The 8,161-nt window shown below is 45.5% G+C and overlaps 1 pseudogene; it reads right to left on the bottom strand.

Moving 5' to 3' along the window:
* Positions 1 to 7,776: 7,776 nt before the first annotated feature.
* On the bottom strand, positions 7,777 to 7,894 carry LOC126104611 (5S ribosomal RNA; annotated as a pseudogene).
* Positions 7,895 to 8,161: the final 267 nt, after the last annotated feature.

The following is an 8,161-nucleotide window of genomic DNA, read 5'->3' as shown; positions in this document are numbered from 1 at the left end:
GGGCGTGGAAGGACGTAGTGTTTATTTTTGACGTATTTAGTGGAAACTGTTTCCAGTGCAAGAAAATGCTAATGAAAAGAGTAAGAATCCGATGTGTAAGATCTCAGCATTTGCATGAACTACCGCTATGGCGTGGCACGTCAGCTAAATACCTCCTGCTAATACTGCGAAATCATTAGTAGAAAAGATGAATGGAATACTTGCGAAGAGGGCCCATGTGACCGAGCGGTTCTAGGCGCTTCAGTCTGGAACCGCGCACCGCTGCGGTCACAGGTTCGAATCCTGTGATGTCCTTAGGTTAGTTAGGTTTAAGTAGTTCTAAGTTCTAGGGGACTGATGACCTCAGATGTGAAGTCCCATAGTGCTCAGAACCATTTGAACCATTTTTTTGAATACTCGCGAAAATTTTGGGGATGCGGACTGCTTACTTCAGAGAAACTAAATTACAAACGTGACTGTTCTAGACTACTGGTCAAGTGGAAGTAGAGTTATGTGGGTATTTGGAACACGTTGTTCTCCTCTTACAGCTTTTCTAGAAACAGGCATTTCGACCGCTCTGCTGGGATGTTTTTCAGTAATCTCCTAGTTTCCTCGGTTTATTGGTCAATATTCAGCCACCTGCCAGCATAAGACTCCTGCTGAAGGTCTCAGTAAAGAAGTCTAGATGAGGAGTAAGTAGTAGTATCTTGCAGACGTTGCGATTTTACGAGGGTTGGAACTTTAATAGTAGCAACTATATATTCACAGAATGAGATTTTCACTCTGCAGCGGAGTGTGCGCTGATATGAAACTTCCTGGCAGATTAAAACTGTGTGCCGGGCCGAGACTCGAACTCCGGACCTTTGCCTTTCGCGGGCAAGTGCAAGTGCTCTATCAACTAAGCTACCCAAGCACGACTCACGCGCCGTCCTCACAGCTTTACTTCTGCCAGTACCTCGTCTCCTACCTTGTAGAGCACTTGCCCGCGAAAGGCAAAGGTCCCGAGTTCGAGTCTCGGCCCGGCACACAGTTTTAATCTGCCAGGAAGTTTTATATATTTACAGCTCGTACAAAATAGATACGTGTTTCAGTAGTCACCAGCATTGTGTATAACCCGTTGCCAGCGATTTGGAAGTCGTAGAATACTCTTAGCAGTGCGCCGGCGACTGTGACTCAGCGGTTCTAGAGGCTTCAGTCCTGAACCACGTGGCTGCTACGGCCGCAGGTTCGAATCCTGGCTCGGCATGGATATGTGTGATGTCCTTAGGTTAGTTCGAGTCTAGGGAAAAGATGACCTCAGATGTTAAGTCCCATAGTGCTTAGAGCCATTTTCTTAGCCGTGCCAGTTGTGTTGACAGTTCAAGCGGCGCGGTCTATTGCCCGACGAATTTGTAGCAGTTCTGAAGAGAATGCCGTGAAGTGTTTCCTTCAGTTTAGAAATCGAGTTGAACTCACGAGGGCTTAAGTCAGGGGAGTGCAGTAGGTGGTCTAGCGGTTAGGAGCCCCATCAGTCAAACAAATCAGTAACAGCTTGCACTGTACGTGCTTGAGCATTGTCCTGCAAAATGATGGTCAGATCCTGCAGAAAGTGTCGTCACTTCTGTCTCTATGCTGTTCAGTTTTGGAACACAACCTGCGACAAGCTTAGAGACAGAACTGATGAGACTTTCTGCAGGACCTGACCATCATTTTGCAAGACAATGCTCAAGCACGTAGCCGGCCGCAGTGACCGAGCGGTTCTAGGCGCTACAGCCTGGAACCGCGCGACGGCTACGGTCACAGGTTCAAATGCTGCCTCGGGCATTGATGTGTGTGATGTCCTTAGGTTAGTTAGGTTTAAGTAGTTCTAAGTTCTAGGGGACTGATGACCGCAGCAGTTAAGTCCCATAGTGCTCAGAGCCATTTGAACCATCAAGCACGTACATTGCAAGCTGTTACTGATTAGTTTGACTTTAGGAACTGCTAAGTGCTATACCACCTACTGCACTCCCCTGACTTAGGCCCTAGGCCCTTGTGAGTTCAACTCGATTTCTAAGCTAAAGGAAACACTTCACGACATTCGCTTCAGAACTGCTACAAATTCGTCGGCAATAGGCGGCGCCGCTCGAACTGTCAACACAACTGGCACTGCTAAGAGTGTCGCATGACTTTCCACATCGTTGGCAACGGGTTATACACAATACTGGTGACTACTTTGAAGGTCAGTAAAACTTTGAAACACGTATCTATTTTGCACGAGCTGTAAATAAGTAGTTGCCACTACTGAAGTTCCTACCCTCGTGTATCCCGTAACCACATTAAAATGAAGATTGAGTACTAGATTCCATTGTGCCTCAGAATATTAATTGTTCTGATGTGGGACACATCACAAAGGCTGCAGCGGGAGTGAAAATAATCATGTTTAGTTTACGCTTAAGATATGATTCAAACTAACTCCCCGCTGAAGCTGATTCTGCGCGTTGTTACCATTATTTCTCCCGTTGTGATGGTACCAGGGGAAGAGATCGCTGAAGGAGAACGATAAGTTGGATGATGGTTGACCGTGTTAAAAACAGCACAATGTGGTGGAAAATGTCACAGTGCGCAGACAGAAAGAATAATCGGACTTCGTATAGCAAACAGTTTAGATTGCAGGTTCTAAGAGAAAGGATGCAAATACATTTATGATAGCACGGCGATGGTGCGTAATCGTCACATCACCAAACGTTCGCTTCGAACCGGAATTAAACTGCTGAAATGCATAATAAACTTGTACAGACAATTAGTAACACTTAAGTTATATGTTGAATAAATAGTAAATCCCTTTAACTCTGTACCAAGATTATTATTCATTATTAACTTGGATTTACAGACGTGGCGATCTTACATGTATCTAGGCAGAAATGGGTTTGAACGTGATGTTATAGTCGGCGCACGTGCGATGGGGCACAGCATCTACGAGATAGCGATGAAATGGGGATTTTCCCTTATGACCATTTCACATCAGGAATCCGCTAAAACATAAAATCTCCGACATCGTTGCGGCTGGAAAAAGATGCTGCAAGAACGGGACCACTGACGTCTGAGGAGAATCGTTCAACGTGACGAAGTGCAATCCTTCCGTAAACTGCTTCAGATTTCAATGCTAGGTTATCAACAAGCGTCAGCGTGCGAACCATTCAAAGAAACACCATCGATACGGGCTTTCGGAGCCGAAAGCCCACTCGTGTACCTTTGATCACCGCACAACACAAAGTTTTACGCCTCGCCTGGGCCCGTCAACACCGATATTGGACTGTAGATGACTGGTAACGTGTGCCCGGTCCGACAAGTCTCGTTTCAAATTGCATCGAGTGGATGGACGTGTACGGGTATGGAGACAATCTCATGAATCCATGGACCCTGTATGTCAGCAGGGGATTGTCCAAGCTGGTGGAGTGGAGTGGCATAGGATCCCTGGTACGTCAAGATACGACTCTGACAGGTGACACGTACGTAACCACCATGTCTAATCACCTGCATCCATTCAGGTTTATTGTGCATTCCGACGGACTTTGGCAATTCCAGCAGGAGAATGCGACGTCCCAAACGTTCATAACAGCAACAGAGCGGCTCCAGGAACACTCTTCTGAGTTTAAACACTTTATCTGGCCACCAAACTCCCTAGATGTTCCCATTATTGAGCATATATGGGATGCCTTGCGACGTGCTGTTCAGAAGAGATTTCCACCCTCTCGTACTCTTACGGATTTATGACTCTCACGGATTTATGGATAGCCCTGGCGGATTAATGGTGTCAGTTCCCTCCACCACAACTTCAGACGTTAGTCGAATCCATGGGCACGTCGTATTGCGGCACTTCTGCGTGCTCGCGGGGGCAGTATACGATATTATGCAGGTGTACTAGTTTCTTTGGCTCTTCAGCCTGTATTATAAATGCGAAAGTTTGTGAGTATGTTTGTCAGTCCTTCACGCTAGAAGGGCTGGACAGATCTGGAATAGAATTAACTTATATCCTGAATTAACAAACGGGTTACTATTGAAAGTGTGTAGTACCAGATATTTATTGATTTGAAGCAAATAATGTGCAGTGTGGAACGATCATTATTCTGAGGAAAAGTTACCAACTCTATGGATTTTGAACTCCATCGTATTTATGAGAATGCTTGTATTGTTTAATATGTCCTACGTAATACGAATCAATGCAATGAAGACAGTGCTTCTACAGTCCTCAATGTGTTATATCCACACTTCCATACAAGCCTGTTGCGTTATAGACACTGAGCATCAGGCAGATATTAGCATCTGAGACGCTTGAAGACTCACAACGATGGAGTCGTTTAAATGATGTACGACAGAGAGACGACGTACTTTTACTTACGGAACATGATGAACTTTTAATGAGGCTGGATTTGATTATGATGTACGAGTGTATCTACTGGTAGGAGGCATATACTTGAGGGCAGATGGCGTTGTTGCATGTAAAATTGTTGTGTACATAGTTCCGCGTAGTCAGCACGTACACAACTTTCCCAATAGAGCGCGCCCCGCTAAGCACAACAGCGCAGGCGCAGCGCTCGTCCGTCTCCGCACTACGAGATGGCGCTGTCTTAGAGACAGACCAAATTCTGCTTCCGCCGATCCGCGTATTAATATGTAATGCAGTCAATGAGATTGCTGCTAACGTAGAACCCTTTCTCCTCGCGGATCATACTCGCGCAGTGATACCTGAACGCGCGAGGTATTATAACGAGTGTACAGACCTCCGGTTAGTCAGTCTGCATTTGTCTGCACCAGTCTGCATTAGTCTGCATTTGTCTGTACCAGTCTATAGTCAAGTTTCCGTCTGCGCCTAATAAGATTACCATATTCCTGTACATAGCCATGAAGATAAGTGTATAGACATTTTGTCAAGTATCAGAGATAAGAGAGAATACGATTAACGTACCAAGACCAAAGGAACTTCAGATTGTCAGTTGTAAACAGCATCCAGAATCAAGTTACGTAATATCTATGCTTTTTATTATTTTAATAAATGTGTGTGAAAATTAATCAAATTCTGTTTAAAGTTGGTCACCGTAAATCTGCTACTCTAAGCGTGCAAGTGGCATTTCTATCGTCTGACGTAACGGCAGAAGATAAACACGCCTCGATAAGACCACGAGACATATTGCTGACACTCGCCTACTTCGTTAGAGCGACAAGTCAAATAATCTGATGGTGTGTGTACCGAAGGTCTTACAGTACGCACACCACAAAAATATTATAAAATTTGCACTGCACCGAACCAGAAATTGCTTATTTTAGTTCTTCGTTGAATTTGTGCGTTGGCTACTCCTTCGTGCTGAAGTAGCTGGATGGATTTTGATGAACTTTCGGTATGGAGATTGTCTACACTTTATATTAACACATAGATTACCTTTTATTCCGAAAAAAAATCACTCTTCCCGTGGGATGCTCAACATATTTCAGTAGATTTCTGACCCTCTATAGACATGAAGAAGATTAAGGCATGTCGGAAACTGAAATTTTTTGCCCTCTTTCCTGGCACATTCTGTAATTTTCTACTAGGTCGCGTAAAATTCTTTTTTCAAGTAAGCAAATGAGTTGTGGACGACATGTATTCTATCAGCTTCTGCCATCGCCTCAAAATTTGTATTTTTTTTTTTTTTCTTCAAACGTCAAGCGGTTTGCTGGGCCGTAACTGGCTCGCGTCTCAGTATCTCCGAGAGACACCTTTCGTGATGGCACATCATTCTAGTCTCTCATTCAGCACTGACATTTCTTTATAAATAACTGTTCAACCGCGTCTATCACCGCTTGTTATAACGTCGATCGTCGATCTTGCCAGGGACATTGAATGAATAATGAGATACCCTTCTTCGATCGCATTGGAACATAGATATTCAGAAAAACTAACAATAAACTATCGGAGGAAAGACGACACTTTATTCTCGAAATGTTTTTGAAGACATTAGGAGACAAAGACAATGATAGGAGAAAAATCGCAACACCAAAAAATAATTCATGTGAAGCGATGAAATTTCGGGAATACGTTTTGCTGTGTAACATATTTAAGTGACATACATTGTAAGATTACAAGTTAACGTAAGTACGAGACAAGCCATTGCAAAACTGCAAATCTGGTACATTAATAGCCGCGCGGGATTAGCCGAACGGTCTAGGGCGCTGCAGTCATTGACTGTGCGGCTGGTCCCGGCGGAGGTTCGAGTCCTCCCTCGGGCATGGGTGTGTGTGTTTGCCTTTAGGATAATTTAGGTTAAGTAGTGTGTAAGCTTAGGGACTGATGACCTTAGCAGTTAAGTCCAATAAGATTTCACACACATTTGAACATTTTTTTGGTACATTAATAACAGGAGTAACTGCCAGAATGTTTAATGCAAGCATGTAAACGTGCATGTATTGTGTTGTACACGTGCCGGGTCTCAGTTTGTGGGATAGTGTTCCACGCCTAATGCACTTCGTCGGCCAATACAGATACGGCTAACATTATATGTGAATGACGCTGTATTTGTCGTCCGATGACGTCCCATACGTGCTCGACTGGAGTCGGATCTGATGATCGAGCTGGCCAAGGCAACATGTCGACACTCTGTTGAGGATATTGGGTTACAACAGTGGTATGTGGGCAAATGTTATCCTGTTAGAAAACACCCACTAGAATGACCTTGGTGGATGGTAGCACGACGGGGCGACTCACCAAAATGACGCACAGATTTCCGTAGGATAACCACGAGAGTGCTCCTGCTGTCATACGAAATCGCACCCCAGACCGTAACTCCAGGTGTACGTCCAGTATGTATAACACGCGAACAAGCTGGTTGCAGGACCTCAACTGGCCTATTCCTAACCAACACACAGCCATCACTTGCACCGATGCAGAACCAGCTTTTATCAGGAAACACAATAGACCTTCAGTCTGCCCTCCAATGTGCTCTCGCTTTACACCACTTGAGTCACAAATGGCGGTGGTTTCTTTTCAGAAGAATGCACACTACAGGGTGTCTGAATCGGAGCTGCCCTTGAAATAACCGATTTGTACCAGTTCGTTGTGTCACTGTGGCGTCAACCGCTGCTCAAATTGCTGCTGCAGATGCAGTACGATGTGCCAAACGCCGAACACGATGATGTTCCCTGTCGGTAGTGCCACGTGCCCGTCTGGAGCAATGTCTTCTTGCGACTATACATTTTCGTGACCACCGCTGCCAGCTGTCATTTACAGTGGCTACATTCCTGCCAAGTCTTTCTGCAGTATTGCAGATGGAACACTTCGTTTCTCGTAGCCCTCTTGCACGACCTCGTTGATACTCAGCGAGGTGTTGATAATGACGGCTTCGTCGCCTTAAAGGCATTCTTGACTAACATCAACTGACCACGTCCTATCTCAGGGGTAACTAATGCTCACGACCGTTACAGCATCTCTATAAGGCAAACCTGATTTGCATATTCATAGTGGCGCTACCAGCTCCAGCCTTAGGCAAGTGGCGCGAAATTTGAATAGACATCATCTTTCAGATGTAGAAACACGCCTACCAACTTTCGTTTGTTGCACAACTCGTTCTTCATCGTTGAGGTTTTCTTTTTTTTTTTCGTCAGTGGATTTGAGACAGACAGAAGCACTCCGTCTTCAGGCTACGAGTGGCCTACTGGGACCTCAGGGGAGTATGCGGATAGGAGGGGCGTGGGGTCAGCACATCGCTCTCCCGGTCGTTATGATGGTATTCTTGACCGAAGCCGCTACTATTCGGTCGAGTAGCTCCTCAATTGGCATCACGAGGCTGAGTGCACCCCGAAACATGGCAACAGCGCATGGCGGCCTGGATGGTCACCCATCCAAGTGCCGACCACGCCCGTCAGCGCTTAACTTCGGTGATCTCACGGGAACCGGTGTATCCACTGCGGCAAGGCCGTTGCCCCTTGAGACATACAGCGTGACAATTTTAGTGCTACACTGAAAGACGCGAAAAATAGGCGAAGAGATTGCATACGGAAGCTTGTTGCAGTTATTTTTTCCATTTTGAAACGTGAATGGAGTAGAACAAGGTGAAGCAACGGGCCTCTTAATGTGGAGGACGGCCTAAGGCGCTGCAGTCATGGTCTGTGCGGCTGGTCCCGGCGGAGGTTCGAGTCCTCCCTCGGGCATGAGTGTGTGTGTTTGTCCTTAGGATAATTTAGGTTAAGT

This window comes from Schistocerca cancellata, chromosome 1, assembly GCF_023864275.1.
Source record: "Schistocerca cancellata isolate TAMUIC-IGC-003103 chromosome 1, iqSchCanc2.1, whole genome shotgun sequence".
Classification (NCBI taxonomy): domain Eukaryota; kingdom Metazoa; phylum Arthropoda; class Insecta; order Orthoptera; family Acrididae; genus Schistocerca; species Schistocerca cancellata.
The sequence above is the reverse complement of the archived record's forward strand: the minus strand, read 5'-3'. Positions and strand labels throughout refer to the sequence as shown.